Raw genomic sequence first — 13,444 nt, forward strand, 5'->3', positions numbered from 1 at the left:
AGGGCAGGTTCCAGAAACGTTGGGTGGAGTGGAGCTGGATACACATAAAGACAACTCTTTTGAGTATTGTAAAGAGCTGTGCAGAAATGAGGCAGTAATTATATGAGACTTCCCTGTTGGTCCAGTGGCTGAGACTCTTCAATCCCAATGCAGGGGGCCCAGGTTCGATCCCCGGTCAGTGAACTAGATCCCACATGCTGAAACTTACAAATCTCACAGTGAAGATCCCATGTTCCACAACTGTGATTCAGCACAGTGGAATAAAAAAAAAAAAAAAAAAGAAAGAAATGACTCAGTAGTTGAAGATGAAAATGGAATCAAGGGAGACTTTGTTTGCTTACTTACTTGTTTGTTTGTTTCTTTACTTATTTGTTTCAGATTAAATAAGAGCATGTGTGTATACTAATGGGAATAATCTGGCAGACAAAAAAAAACTGGTGATACAGGAGAAGATGACTAGAATAATGTCCTCGTGCTGATGAGAGAGGATCCCAGGCAACGTGGACGAGATGAACTTGGAGCATGGAGAATCCATCCTCATGGCAGGAGGGAAGCAGGTAGAAGGGTCAGGCAAGGGTGGATGGGAAGAAGGGAGTGGGATGTGTAAACAGTCTCTTCTGAGCCTTCTGTTCTCTCGCTGATGTGGGGAACAAGGTCATCAGCTAAGACTGAGGATCGTGGAGGTGGTGCTGGAGGTTCAAGGAAAAGGCAGAAAGTGTGAGATAATGTCTAAGGGGGGAATGCTGTTGGTGGGCATGAGGGACCCTTGGCACGTGGCCGTCAGTAATTTAGGGGGTCCCAGTCAGTACCACTGTGTGGTTCCCTCCAGCCGTGTTCAACTTCATGGTGCTGATGGGGACTCCGATCTAACCAGGACTGGGTTTGTGCCAGATGGACACAACCAGATCAGAAAAGAGTGACAGCGTTGAGGATGTGTGTACAAGCGGGGCTGTAATGATGGCCCCTGGACTTTAAGGTGATGGAAGTAAGGGCATGAGGAGGCTGAGGGTCAGAAGAAATTGAAATGTCACTGGTTGCACTGGGGTCAAAGAACCACTGGAGCTGAGATGCTAGAGGTAGTGAGAAGTAAAGGTGGACAGGAGGTGAGGGGCTGGGATGCTGGGACCCGAGATGAAAAGGACACAGATGTTGTTGATGGTAAAATCCCAGGATTAGGGAGGGTCACAGGAATGAGTGGCTAGGGATGGGGGAAGACAGGACCATCAGAGGAGAGGAATTCAAGGAACCCCCGGGTGAGGGAGCTAGAGGAAGCCTGTGCTTTTGGTAGAAGATAAATACGGCTTCAGAGCCCTTCCATCTCAGTACTCACTGGCTTTTACACTGTGACTTTATTTCTTCCCCTGAAAAGGCAGATTCTGTTTCCTGACTACCTTGTCTGTGGCTTGGCTCTGTGACTTGCTGTGAGTGATAGAATGCAGCACAGGTGATCCTCTGTGGTTGCCTCAGACGTTTCCTTAAGATGCTTTACAGGTTCTTCTCTTGCCTGAGACTGTTGTACATAAAGCCAGCCTGGCAGACTGGAAGACGAGAGCCACGTGGAAAACTGAGGTGGTCCAGTCAGCAAGCAGCGCCCACCATCAGTCGTGGGAGTGAGGCTATGTGGGAACACCCGCCTAACTCACAGAATCACAGAACAATCTCCTTGTGAGTTTAAGCCCCAAAGTTTTGAGGTTGTTTATTAGGCTGCAAAGACAGAGAGGTATATACATAGTGAATGAGCAATTGTATAACTTTATGCAACTTTATAGAATGGTACCAAACAAGAGCTTCCATTCAAGGTTTTTAGAAAATTATAGGTTCTTTTTATTTATGTATTCATTGGCCTTGCCGGGTCTTCATCGCCGATTGGTCTTTCTCTAGCAGGGGCTACTCTCTAGTTGCAGTGTGCAGATTTCTCATTTGAGGGCTTTGCTTGTTATGGAGCACTGGCTCTGGGACGTGGGCCTCAGTAGTTGGAGTCGGGTCAATAGTTGCGGAGCACGGGCTCAGTTGCTCTGTAGCATGTGGGATCCTCCTGGATCAGGAATCAAACCCTCTTTCCTGCTGAACAACCAGAGAAGCCCAGAGAAGTATAGGTTGTAGTTGTTCTAATTTTTGAGTTATTTTGAGTGATGCCTTGTTGTTTATTGTCCAAATGTCCAACCTATATACAACTAGGTGTGAATAAGAGAAAATCTACCACCACCCCAAAAAACTTAAAACTCTCTGAGCTCCAGCATCTACCTGTCATTAATGACTTCCTGCTATAGAGAGTCAGAAGGTTTCATGGAGGAGGTGTCCTCTTGGATAATCCAGGCAAGATGAGAGGCATCAGCAGGGACGTGCCCAACATCCTCTTTTGCTGTGGGACCTGACCCAGCACACGGGGGCAACTGAACAGAGCAGAGAGACGATTAGGCCTTTCCCTGTGGTTTGTCAGGTTGGGGGTTGTAGAATTCTGGGGGCCCGCGAGAGAGCCTGGGAGAGGCCAAGTCGGCAGGGAGAGGCAGAGATTAAGGAGAGAGGAGAAATATGGAGTGAGGAAGGGTGGTGAAAAAGGAAACCAGGGAAGGAAATTAGACAAAGAAAAACAGGGTAGGAGGGCATGGGGATGAAATGAGGTGATGTGGAGGGGACGGGGTGGGTTAAGTCCAAAGATCCACTCTTGTGCCCCAAAGGCCCTCCTTTTCATCTGTGGGGGACACTCACCAGTCGGCCTTTGGAGTCTGAATGCCACCTGGGACCAGAAGCCACCTCCTTTCCCCATGGAGACAGAGAGTACATCCCAGGATTAGACAACAGAGAGCTCTCCAAGGTCATGACACTGCGTCCCCTGTCTTGGAAATTAATCTGCTGGTGCGGCATTTGAATCTGAAAGGTGTGCCTCATGGACAAGCGGGCTCCCTGGAGCCAAGGAGCCTGGCCTCACCCTGTGTTGGGTACACAAAGCATAAGCTTTCTGGGATGTTGTCGTTGTGACAGGAAAGGAGAAGCAGAAACAGGACTGGGTCAGGACTAGGTGTCATGGTGAGATGTAAAAAGGAAATCTGTGAGATCAAACTGGAGGGGCCAGTGGACCAGGATGGGGTTGACACTGGATGGGGTGCTGAATCATGGAATCAGAGTCCTAGACAAAGTCAGAGTCAGAATCATGTGGTGTGTGCCTCACTGCTACTCTCTCCATTTCCACTACAACAGGATCTTTGCCTAAGTGCACAGTCCTGTGTGCTGGTCAGGAAGAATCTCTTGGGTATGATGTTCAGTGACAAAAGCAAGATGGACAAAAATGTGTATCATATGTTCACCTGTGTTTTAAAAACAAAAAGACCGAGTGTATGTGTGTGCAGGTATGTATGTGTGCTTGCACTAAGAAGTTTGCCTTTCAACTTTGAAAGACCGTGGGGCCCTGGGTGTAGGTGACAGGAAGAGGAAACAGAATGGGCCGCTGAGCAGCTTCTTGTTTCAGCCTCAAGTTGAAGGCAAAAGAAGTCTTCTCAACTCACATCAGGGCCAGCCCAGGTGTCCTAGAGAGAGATCATATAAAACGTTGGGCCAAATGCCTGGTGGAAAACGAGATCCGTGGTTCTTAAGCATTCAGTTGAGGGCATACTAAAACACAGAATTTCGGATTCATTAAGTCTGGAGAGGGGAGCCCAAACCTTGCACCACTAGCAAGTTCCCAAGGTGCTGACGCTTTTGGTCTAGGGTCCTCACTTTGAGAACTTCTGGTCTGGAAGTCTTCCTGCTTGGGACTTGAACCCACCTGGCTGGAACTCAAACTCAGCCAAAACCCATGGTACCTGGTTTCAGGACCTAGTAAAGTTCATGTTCTTGATGTCTCATCACAGAAAGAATTCAGTGAGAGACAAAGTTATAGCTAAGAAGTAGGTTTATTCAGATTCAGAGAGAAGCACATGCCACAGACAGACTGTGGGCCATCACAGAGGGCAAGTGCAGCCCCGAAATATGGCAGGGTTAGTTTTTATAGGCTGGGTAATTTCATATGCTAATGAGTGGGAGGATTATTCCAACTACTTTTGGGAAGGGGTGGAGATTTCCAGGATCTGCCCCACTTCTTGGTCTTTTAAAAGTGCCTTGGAACTGTCATGACACCTCTGAGTGTGTCCTTTCACTTACTGATTGAGGATCAAGTTCTAGTCTTGCCTGCCATCTTGGTCCCATTTGATTCTGATTGGTTTATGTTGTGTCCTTGGCTATGTCATTCTTTCAAAAATTGTGCCCTGCCCCTTTCCCTCCTGTTACAGTATGACATGAAGATTATCAGAAGCCTGTTAGTTGTCAAAGGTGGTCCTTCTCATAAAGCTTCTTGAAGATGAATGCAATAACTGTTTATAAATGACAGAAAGAGTTTAAAAAAGAGGAGGATGCATAGGTATACATCTGATTGCAATGCAATCTGGTAAAGAAACTTGGTTAAAATACTGGGATTAAATTTAAGTGTAATTAATATAGCAAGTAATCCTAGTTAAATATTTCTCTCTGAGATGAATCAGGGGTCCTCTGAAATATCCTGAAGTTACCTGGAGGTCAAAAGTTTTCACCTGTGCTCAGTGCTCAAGTATAAGTTGTGTCCAGCTCGTTTCTGTCTGTGAACTGTAATCCTCAAGGCTCCTCTGTCCATGGGATTTCTCAAGCAGCAATGCTGGAGTTGGTTGCTCTTTCCTCCTCCAGGTGATCTTCCCCACCCAGGAATCAAACCCATGACACCTTACACATCTCAGTCTTTATAGGTGGATTCTTTACCACTGAGTCACCTGGGAAACCCAAATGAACTTTTGGAAACTGCCAGACAATACTTAAATCCGTTTACCCAACTACATTTAATCCTATTTTAGAAAATCTTGATCATGCAAAACTCTAAAAATATGTACTTTATTATATCTCAGGCTGCCACCAGTATCTTTAGTTTCCTAAATATCTATGAGTCTCTCTCTGCCAAAGGAATGCAGTATTCAGCAATGTTTCAGTCTCTTATTTTCTTTAGAAATAACCTAGATATTCAATAAACTTGTCATTTAACTTAACTCAAAATTTCTAAGCTACCAAATACCTGGGGGATAATTCTTAAGTACACATTTCTAAAACAACTGTTCCTAAAGAGTTTACCCAAAATCTCTTATCTCACTAGCATTACTTAACATTGATGACTCTAAAGATTGTCAGTTTTAGTCAAAGCAGCAAGCTTCAGTTCAGTTCAGTTCAGTTCAGTTGCTGAGTCGTGTCCAACTCTTTGCGACCCATGAATCGCAGCACGCCAGGCCTCCCTGTCCATCTCAGACTCCCGGAGTTTACTCAAACTCATGCCCATCCAGTCAGTGATGCCATCCAGCCATCTCATCCTCTGTCATCCCCTTCTCCTCCTGCCCCCAATCCCTCCCAGCATCAGGGTCTTTTCCAAAGAGTCGACTCTTTGCATGAGGTGGCCAAAGTATTGGAGTTTCAGCTTCAGCATCAGTCCTTCCAATGAACACCCAGGACTGATCTCCTTCAGGATGGACTGGTTGGATCTCCTTGCAGTCCAAGGGACTCTCAGGAGTCTTCTCCAACACCACAGTTCAAAAGCATCAATTTTTCGGCACTCAGCTTTCTTCACAGTCCAACTCTGACATCCATACATGACCACTGGAAAAACCATAGCCTTGACCAGATGGACCTTTGTTGGCAAAGTAAGGTCTCTGCTTTTTAATATGCTATCTAGGTTGGTCATAACTTTCCTTCCAAGGAGTAAGTGTCTTTTAATTTCATGGCTGCAATCACCATCTGCAGTGATTTTGGAGCCCCAAAAAATAAAGACTGACACTGTTTCCACTGTCTCCCCATCTATTTCCCATGAAGTGATGGGACCAGATGCCATGATCTTAGTTTTCTGGATGTTAAGCTTTAAGCCAACTTTTTCACTCTCCTCTTTCACTTTCATCAAGAGGCTTTTTAATTCCTCTTCACTTTCTGCCATAAGGGTGGTGTCATCTGCATATCTGAGGTTATTGATATTTCTGCTGGCAATCTTGATTCCAGCTTGTGCTTCTTTTAGCCCAGCATTTCTCATGATGTACTCTGCCTATAAGTTAAATAAGCAGGGTGACAATATACAGCCTTGACGTACTCCTTTTCCTATTTGGAACCAGTCTGTTGTTCCATGTCCAGTTCTAACTGTTGCTTCCTAACCTGCATACAGGTTTCTCAAGAGGCAGGTCAGATGGTCTGGTATTCCCATCTCCTTCAGAATTTTCTACAGTTTATTGTGATCCACACAGTCAAAGGCTTTGGCATAGTCAATAAAGCAGAAATAGATGTTTTTCTGGAACTCTCTTGCTTTTTCGATGATCCAGCGCATATTGGCAATTTGATCTCTGGTTCCTCTGCCTTTTCTAAAACCAGCTTGAACATCTGGAAGTTCTGGGTTCACGTATTGCTGAAGCCTGGTTTGGAGAATTTTGAGCATTACTTTACTAGCATGTGAGATGAGTGCAATTGTGCAGTAAGTAGTTTGAGCATTCTTTTTTTTTTTTTTTTCATGTATTTTTATTAGTTGGAGGCTAATTACTTTACAATATTGTAGTGGTTTTTGTCATACATTGACATGAATTAGCCATGGATTTACATGTATTCCCCATCCCGCTCCACCCTCCCACCTCCCTCTCTACCCGATCCCTTGGGTCTTCCCAGTGCACCAGGTCTGAGCACTTGTCTCATGCATCCAACCTGGGTTGGTGATCTGTTTCATCCTAGATAATATACATGTTTCGATGCTGTTCTCTCGAAACATCCCACCCTCACCTTCTCCCACAGAGTCCAAAAGTCTGTTCTGTACATCTGTGTCTCTTTTTCTGTTTTGCATATAGGGTTATCATTACCATCTTTCTAAATTCCATATATATGTGTTAGTATACTGTAATGGTCTTTATCTTTCTGACTTACTTCACTCTGTATAATGGGCTCCAGTTTCATCCATCTCATTAGAACTGATTCAAATGAATTCTTTTTAATGGCTGAGTAATATTCCATGGTGTATATGTACCACAGCTTCTCTATCCATTCATCTGCTGATGGGCATCTAGGTTGCTTCCATGTCCTGGCTATTATAAACAGTGCTGCGATGAACATTGGGGTGCATGTGTCTCTTTCAGATCTGGTTTCCTCAGTGTGTATGCCCAGAAGTGGGATTGCTGGGTCATATGGCAGTTCTATTTCTAGTTTTTAAAGAAATCTCCACACTGTTCTCCATAGTGGCTGTACTAGTTTGCATTCCCACCAACAGTGTAAGAAGGTTCCCTTTTCTCCACACCATCTCCAGCATTTATTGCTTGTAGACTTTTGGATAGCAGCCATTCTGACTGGCGTGTAATGGTACCTCATTGTGGTTTTGATTTGCATTTCTCTGATAATGAGTGATGTTGAGCATCTTTTCATGTGTTTGTTAGCCATCTGTATGTCTTCTTTGGAGAAATGTCTGTTTAGTTCTTTGGCCCATTTTTTGATTGGGTCATTTATTTTTCTGGAATTGAGCTGCAGGAGTTGCTTGTATATTTTTGAGATTAATCCTTTGTCTGTTGCTTTGTTTGCTATTATTTTCTCCCAATCTGAGGGCTGTCTTTTCACCTTGCTTATAGTTTCCTTTGTTGTGCAAAAGCTTTTAAGTTTCATTAGGTCCTAACCATTTGTTTATTTTTGCTTTTGTTTCTAATATTCTGGGATGTGGGTCATAGAGGATCCTGCTGTGATTCATTTCGGAGAGTGTTTTGCCTATGTTCTCCTCTAGGAGTTTTATAGTTTCTGGTCTTACATTTAGATCTTTAATCCATTTTGAGTTTATTTTTGTGTATGGTGTTAGAAAGTGTTCTAGTTTCATTCTTTTACAAGTGGTTGACCAGTTTTCCCAGCACCACTTGTTAAAGAGGTTGTCTTTTTTCCATTGTATATCCTTGCCTCCTTTGTCGAAGATAAGGTGTCCATAGGTTCGTGGATTTATCTCTGGGCTTTCTATTCTGTTCCATTGATCTATATTTCTGTCTTTGTGCCAGTACCATACTGTCTTGATGACTGTGGCTTTGTAGTAGAGTCTGAAGTCAGGCAGGTTGATTCCTCCAGTTCCATTCTTCTTTCTCAAGATTACTTTGGCTATTCGAGGTTTTTTGTATTTCCATACAAATTGTGAAATTATTTGTTCTAGTTCTGTGAAAAATACCGTTGGTAGCTTGATAGGGATTGCAGTGAATGTATAGATTGCTTTGGGTAGTATAGCCATTTTGACAATATTGATTCTTCCAATCCGTGAACACGGTATATTTCTCCATCTGTTTGTGTCCTCTTTGATTTCTTTCATCAGTGTTTTATAGTTTTCTATGTATAGGTCTTTTGTTTCTTTAGGTAGATATACTCCTAAGTATTTTATTCTTTTTGTTGCAATGGTGAATGGTATTGTTTCCTTAATTTCTCTTTCTGTTTTCTCATTGTTAGTGTATAGGAATGCAAGGGATTTCTGTGTGTTAATTTTATATCCTGCAACTTTACTATATTTGTTGATTAGCTCTAGTAATTTTCTGGTAGAGTCTTTAGGGTTTTCTATGTAGAGGATCATGTCATCTGCAAACAGAGAGAGTTTCACTTCTTCTTTTCCTATCTGGATTTCTTTTACTTCTTTTTCTGCTCTGATTGCTGTGGCCAACACTTCCAGAACTATGTTGAATAGCAGTGGTGAGAGTGGGCACCCTTGTCTTGTTCCTGATTTTAGGGGAAATGCTTTCAATTTTTCACCATTGAGGGTAATGCTTGCTGTGGGTTTGTCATATATAGCTTTTATTATGTTGAGGTATGTTCCTTCTATTCCTGCTTTCTGGAGAGTTTTAATCATAAATGGATGTTGAATTTTGTCAAAGGCTTTTTCTGCATCTATTGAGATAATCATATGGTTTTTATCTTTCAATTTGTTAATGTGGTGTATTACATTGATTGATTTGTGGATATTAAAGAATCTTTGCATTCCTGGGATAAAGCCCACTTGGTCATGGTGTATGATTTTTTTAATATGTTGTTGGATTCTGTTTGCTAGAATTTTGTTAAGGATTTTTGCATCTATGTTCATCAGTGATATTGGCCTGTAGTTTTCTTTTTTTGTGGCATCTTTGTCTGGTTTTGGAATTAGGGTGATGTTGGTCTCATAGAATGAGTTTGGAAGTTTACCTTCTTCTGCAATTTTCTGGAAGAGTTTGAGTAAGATAGGTGTTAGCTCTTCTCTAAATTTTTGGTAGAATTCAGCTGTGAAGCCATCTGGTCCTGGGCTTTTGTTTGCTGGAAGATTTCTGATTACAGTTTCAATTTCATTGCTTGTGATGGCTCTGTTAAGATCTTCTATTTCTTCCTGGTTCAGTTTTGGAAAGTTATACTTTTCTAAGAACTTGTCCATTTCTTCCAAGTTGTCCATTTTATTGGCATAGAGCTGCTGGTAGTAGTCTCTTATGATCCTTTGTATTTCAGTGTTGTCTGTTGTGATCTCTCCATTTTCATTTCTAATTTTGTTAATTTGGTTCTTCTCCCTTTGTTTCTTAATGGGTCTTGCTAATGGTTTGTCAATTTTGTTTATTTTTTCAAAAAACCAGCTTTTAGCTTTGTTGATTTTTGCTATTGTCTCTTTAGTTTCTTTTGCATTTATTTCTGCCCTAATTTTTAAGATTTCTTTCCTTCTACTAACCCTGGGGTTCTTCATTTCTTCCTTCTCTAGTTGCTTTAGGTGTAGAGTTAGGTTATTTATTTGACTTTTTTCTTGTTTCTTGAGGTAGGCCTGTAATGCTATGAATCTTCCCCTTAGCACTGCTTTTACAGTGTCCCATAGGTTTTGTTGTGTTTTCATTTTCATTCATTTCTATGCATACTTTGATTTCTTTTTTGATTTCTTCTATGATTTGTTGGTTATTCAGAAGTGTGTTGTTTAGCCTCCATATGTTTGAATTTTTAATAATTTTTTTCCTGTAATTGAGATCTAATCTTACTGCACTGTGGTCAGAAAAGATGACTGGAATGATTTCAATTTTTTTGAATTTACCAAGACTAGATTTATGGCCCAGGATGTGATCTATTCTGGAGAAGGTTCTGTGTGCACTTGAGAAAAAGGTGAAGTTGATTGTTTTGGGGTGAAAGGTCCTATAGATGTCAATTAGGTCTAGCTGGTCCATTGTGTCATTTAAAGTTTGTATTTCCTTGTTAATTTTCTGTTTAGTTGATCTATCCATAGTTGTGAGTGGGGTATTAAAGTCTCCCACTATTATTGTGTTAATATTAATTTCCTCTTTCATACTCATTAGCATTTGCTTTACATATTGCGATGCTCCTGTGTTGGGTGCATATATATTTATAATTGTTATATCTTCTTCTTGGGTTGATCCTTTGATCATTATGTAGTGTCCTTCTTTGTCTCTTTTCACAGCCTTAATTTGAAAGTCTATTTCATCTGATATGAGTATTGTGACTCCTGCTTTCTTTTGGTCTCCATTTGCATGAAATATTTTTTTCCAGCCCTTCACTTTTAGTCTGTATGTGTCCCTTGTTTTGAGGTGGGTCTCTTGCAGATAGCATATATAGGGGTCTTGTTTTTGTATCCATTCAGCCAGTCTTTGTCTTTTGGTTGGGGCATTCAACCCATTTACATTTAAGGTAATTATTGATAGGTATGGTCCCGTTGCCATTTACTTTGTTGTTTTGGGTTCACGTTTATACACCCTTTCTGTGTTTCCTGTCTAGAGAAGATCCTATAGCATTTGTTGAAGAGCTGGTTTGGTGGTGCTGAATTCTTTCAGCTTTTGCTTGTCTGTAAAGCTTTTGAGTTCTCCTTCATATCTGAATGAGATCCTTGCTGGGTACAGTAATCTAGGTTGTAGGTTATTCTCTTTCATTACTCTAAGTATGTCCTGCCATTCCCTTCTGGCCTGAAGGGTTTCTATTGATAGATCAGCTGTTATCCTTATGGGAATCCCTTTGTGTGTTGTTTGTTGTTTCTCCCTTGCTGCTTTTAATATTTGTTCTTTGTGTTTGATCTTTGTTAATTTGATCAACATGTGTGTCTTGGGGTGTTTCGCCTTGGATTTATCCTGTTTGGGACTCTCTGGGTTTCTTGGACATGGGTGGCTATTTCCTTCCCCAGTTTAGGGAAGTTTTCAGCTATTATCTCCTCGAGTGTTTTCTCATGGCCTTTCTTTTTGTCTTCTTCTTCTGGGACTCCTATGATTCGAATGTTGGGGCGTTTCACATTGTCCCAGAGGTCCCTGAGGTTGTCCTCATTTCTTTTTATTCTTTTTTCTTTTTTCCTCTCTGCTTCATTTATTTCCACCATTTTATCTTCTACCTCACTTATCCTATCTTCTGTCTCCGTTATTCTACTCATGGTTCCCTCCAGAGTGTTTTTGATCTCATTTATTGCATTATTCATTTTTAATTGACTCTTTTTTATTTCTTCTAGGTCCTTGTTAAACATTTCTTGCATCTTCTCAATCTTTGTCTCCAGGCTATTTATCTGTAATTCCATTTTGTTTTTAAGATTTTGGATCATTTTTATTATCATTATTCTAAATTCTTTTTCAGGTAGATTCCCTATCTCCTCCTCTTTTGTTTGACTTGGTGGGCATTTTTCATGTTCCTTTACCTGTTGGGTATTTCTCTGCCTTTTCATCTTGTTTAGATTGCTGTGTCTGGAGTGGGCTTTCTGTGTTCTGGTGGTCTGTGGTTCCTTTTTATTGTGGAGGTTTCACCCAGTGGGTGGGGTTGGACGATTGGTTTGTCAAGGTTTCCTGGTTAGGGAAGCTTGTGTTCTGGTGCATGGGATTGGATTTCTTCTCTCTGGAGTGCATGGAGTGTCCAGTAGTGAGTTTTGAGATGGGTCTATGTGTTAGGTGTGACTTTGGGCAGCCTGTATGTTGACACTCAGGTCTATGTTCCTGCATTGCTAAAGAATTTGCGTGGTATGTCTTGTTCTGGAGCTTATTGGCTCTTGGGTGGTGGTTGGTTTCAGTGTAGGTATGGAGGCTTTTGGATGGTCTCTTATTACTTAATGTTCCGTGTAGTCAGGAGTTTTCTGGTGTTCTCAGGTTTGGGGCTTAAGTCTCCTGCCTCTGGATTTCAGTTTTATTCTTCCAGTAGTCTCAAGACTTCTCCAACTATATAGCACTGATAATAAAACTTCTAGGTTAATGGTGAAAAGATTCTCCACCATGAGGGACACCCAGAGAGGTTCACAGAGTTACATGAAAAAGAGGAGAGGGAGGACGGAGATAGAGATGAGCAGGAGGAGAAAAAGGGGGACTCAAGAGGAGAGAGACAGATCTACGCAGTTCTCTGTTCCCAAAGTGTTCTCCGTAGCCCAGACACCCACAAAGATTCACAGAATTGGATTGGGAAGAGAAGGGGAAAGGAGGAAATAGAGGTGTTCTGAGGTAGAAAACAGAGTCAAAAGTGAGAGAGAGTAATCAACACACTCCTGAATAGAAATGGGAACTGAATATTGGATTCTTAAATGTCCAAAATTTATATCACATACTGAAAAACAAAGATTAAAAATCTAGTGTAGAGGTTAGACTCTTTAAAATACAATATTTAAGAACAAAAACACCAAAAAAATTTAGAAATATATATGAGGTTCGGTTTAAAAATAGGGCTTCTCTCTCTTTTTTTTTTTTTTTTTTGCAAGGTTATAGTGAAATGAAAATGAAAATTAAGGAATAATAGAGGAGTATTAGAGGACTTTAAAAGGAAATAAGAGAGAAAAACAAGAAAAAGAAAAAAAAAAAAGAAAAAAAATTGTTTTCCCTAATTAAAAAAATTGTAAAAATATATGAAAATGAAAGTTAAGGAGTAATGGGGGAGTAATAGGGAATTTTAAAAGAAAATAAAAGAGAAAAAATAAAAAAGAAAAGGAAAGAAAAAAAATTTTTTAATTAAAAAAAAAATATATATATATATATATATATATCTAGGAATTTCTCTGGAGCTGTTGCGGTCAGTGTGGGTTCGGTTCAGTTTCAGATAGCTCCTCGTTCCCGCTTACACCTTTCCATATCTATAGGCCCCTTCGGGTGTAGTCGGTGTTACCTACAGGGATTTTAATTTGTTGCACTGGTCCTTTCTGAAGCAGTTCCCTTTGTTTATTTGGCTTCTGTTTGCCGTCTCTTCCATGTCTAATTTCCGCCCTGACACAGGCGGGCGGAAGTGATCTCTTATTTAGGTTCGCTAGTTCAGTCCTGCTAGGGGAGGGCGGGGCGCTGCAGACAGATATCGCTGTGTGTGGGTAGCACTCACTGAGTTCTAGCCACACTGGGTTTGCCCCTGCTCGCGGGTGTCTGTGCTTTCCCCGTCTACACTGCTCAGGCTCCCGGCTGCTCTATAGGGAGCGTGCCCTGCGTTGCGTGCGGTTCCAGTTTTCGGGTACTCCACAAAAGCG

General features: G+C 41.4%; 1 protein-coding gene and 1 long non-coding RNA gene across 2 annotated transcripts in view; one reads left to right on the top strand and one right to left on the bottom strand.

Moving 5' to 3' along the window:
* XCR1 (X-C motif chemokine receptor 1) overlaps positions 1-13,444 on the top strand; it is a 315,914-nt gene that overhangs the window by 179,860 nt on the left and 122,610 nt on the right. Inside the window, exon 3 of the mRNA XM_043886843.1 lies at positions 379-557. The gene's annotated coding sequence lies outside the window, so the exon portion shown is untranslated. The remainder of the gene's footprint in view (positions 1-378; positions 558-13,444) is intronic.
* On the bottom strand, positions 1,667-4,691 carry LOC122683226. The gene is made up of 2 exons (XR_006337657.1): positions 2,710-4,691; positions 1,667-2,064 (listed from the first exon to the last, which is right to left on the bottom strand). It is a non-coding gene; the product is annotated as an uncharacterized LOC122683226 (long non-coding RNA).

This window comes from Cervus elaphus, chromosome 24 (assembly GCF_910594005.1).
Source record: "Cervus elaphus chromosome 24, mCerEla1.1, whole genome shotgun sequence".
Lineage (NCBI taxonomy): Eukaryota > Metazoa > Chordata > Mammalia > Artiodactyla > Cervidae > Cervus > Cervus elaphus.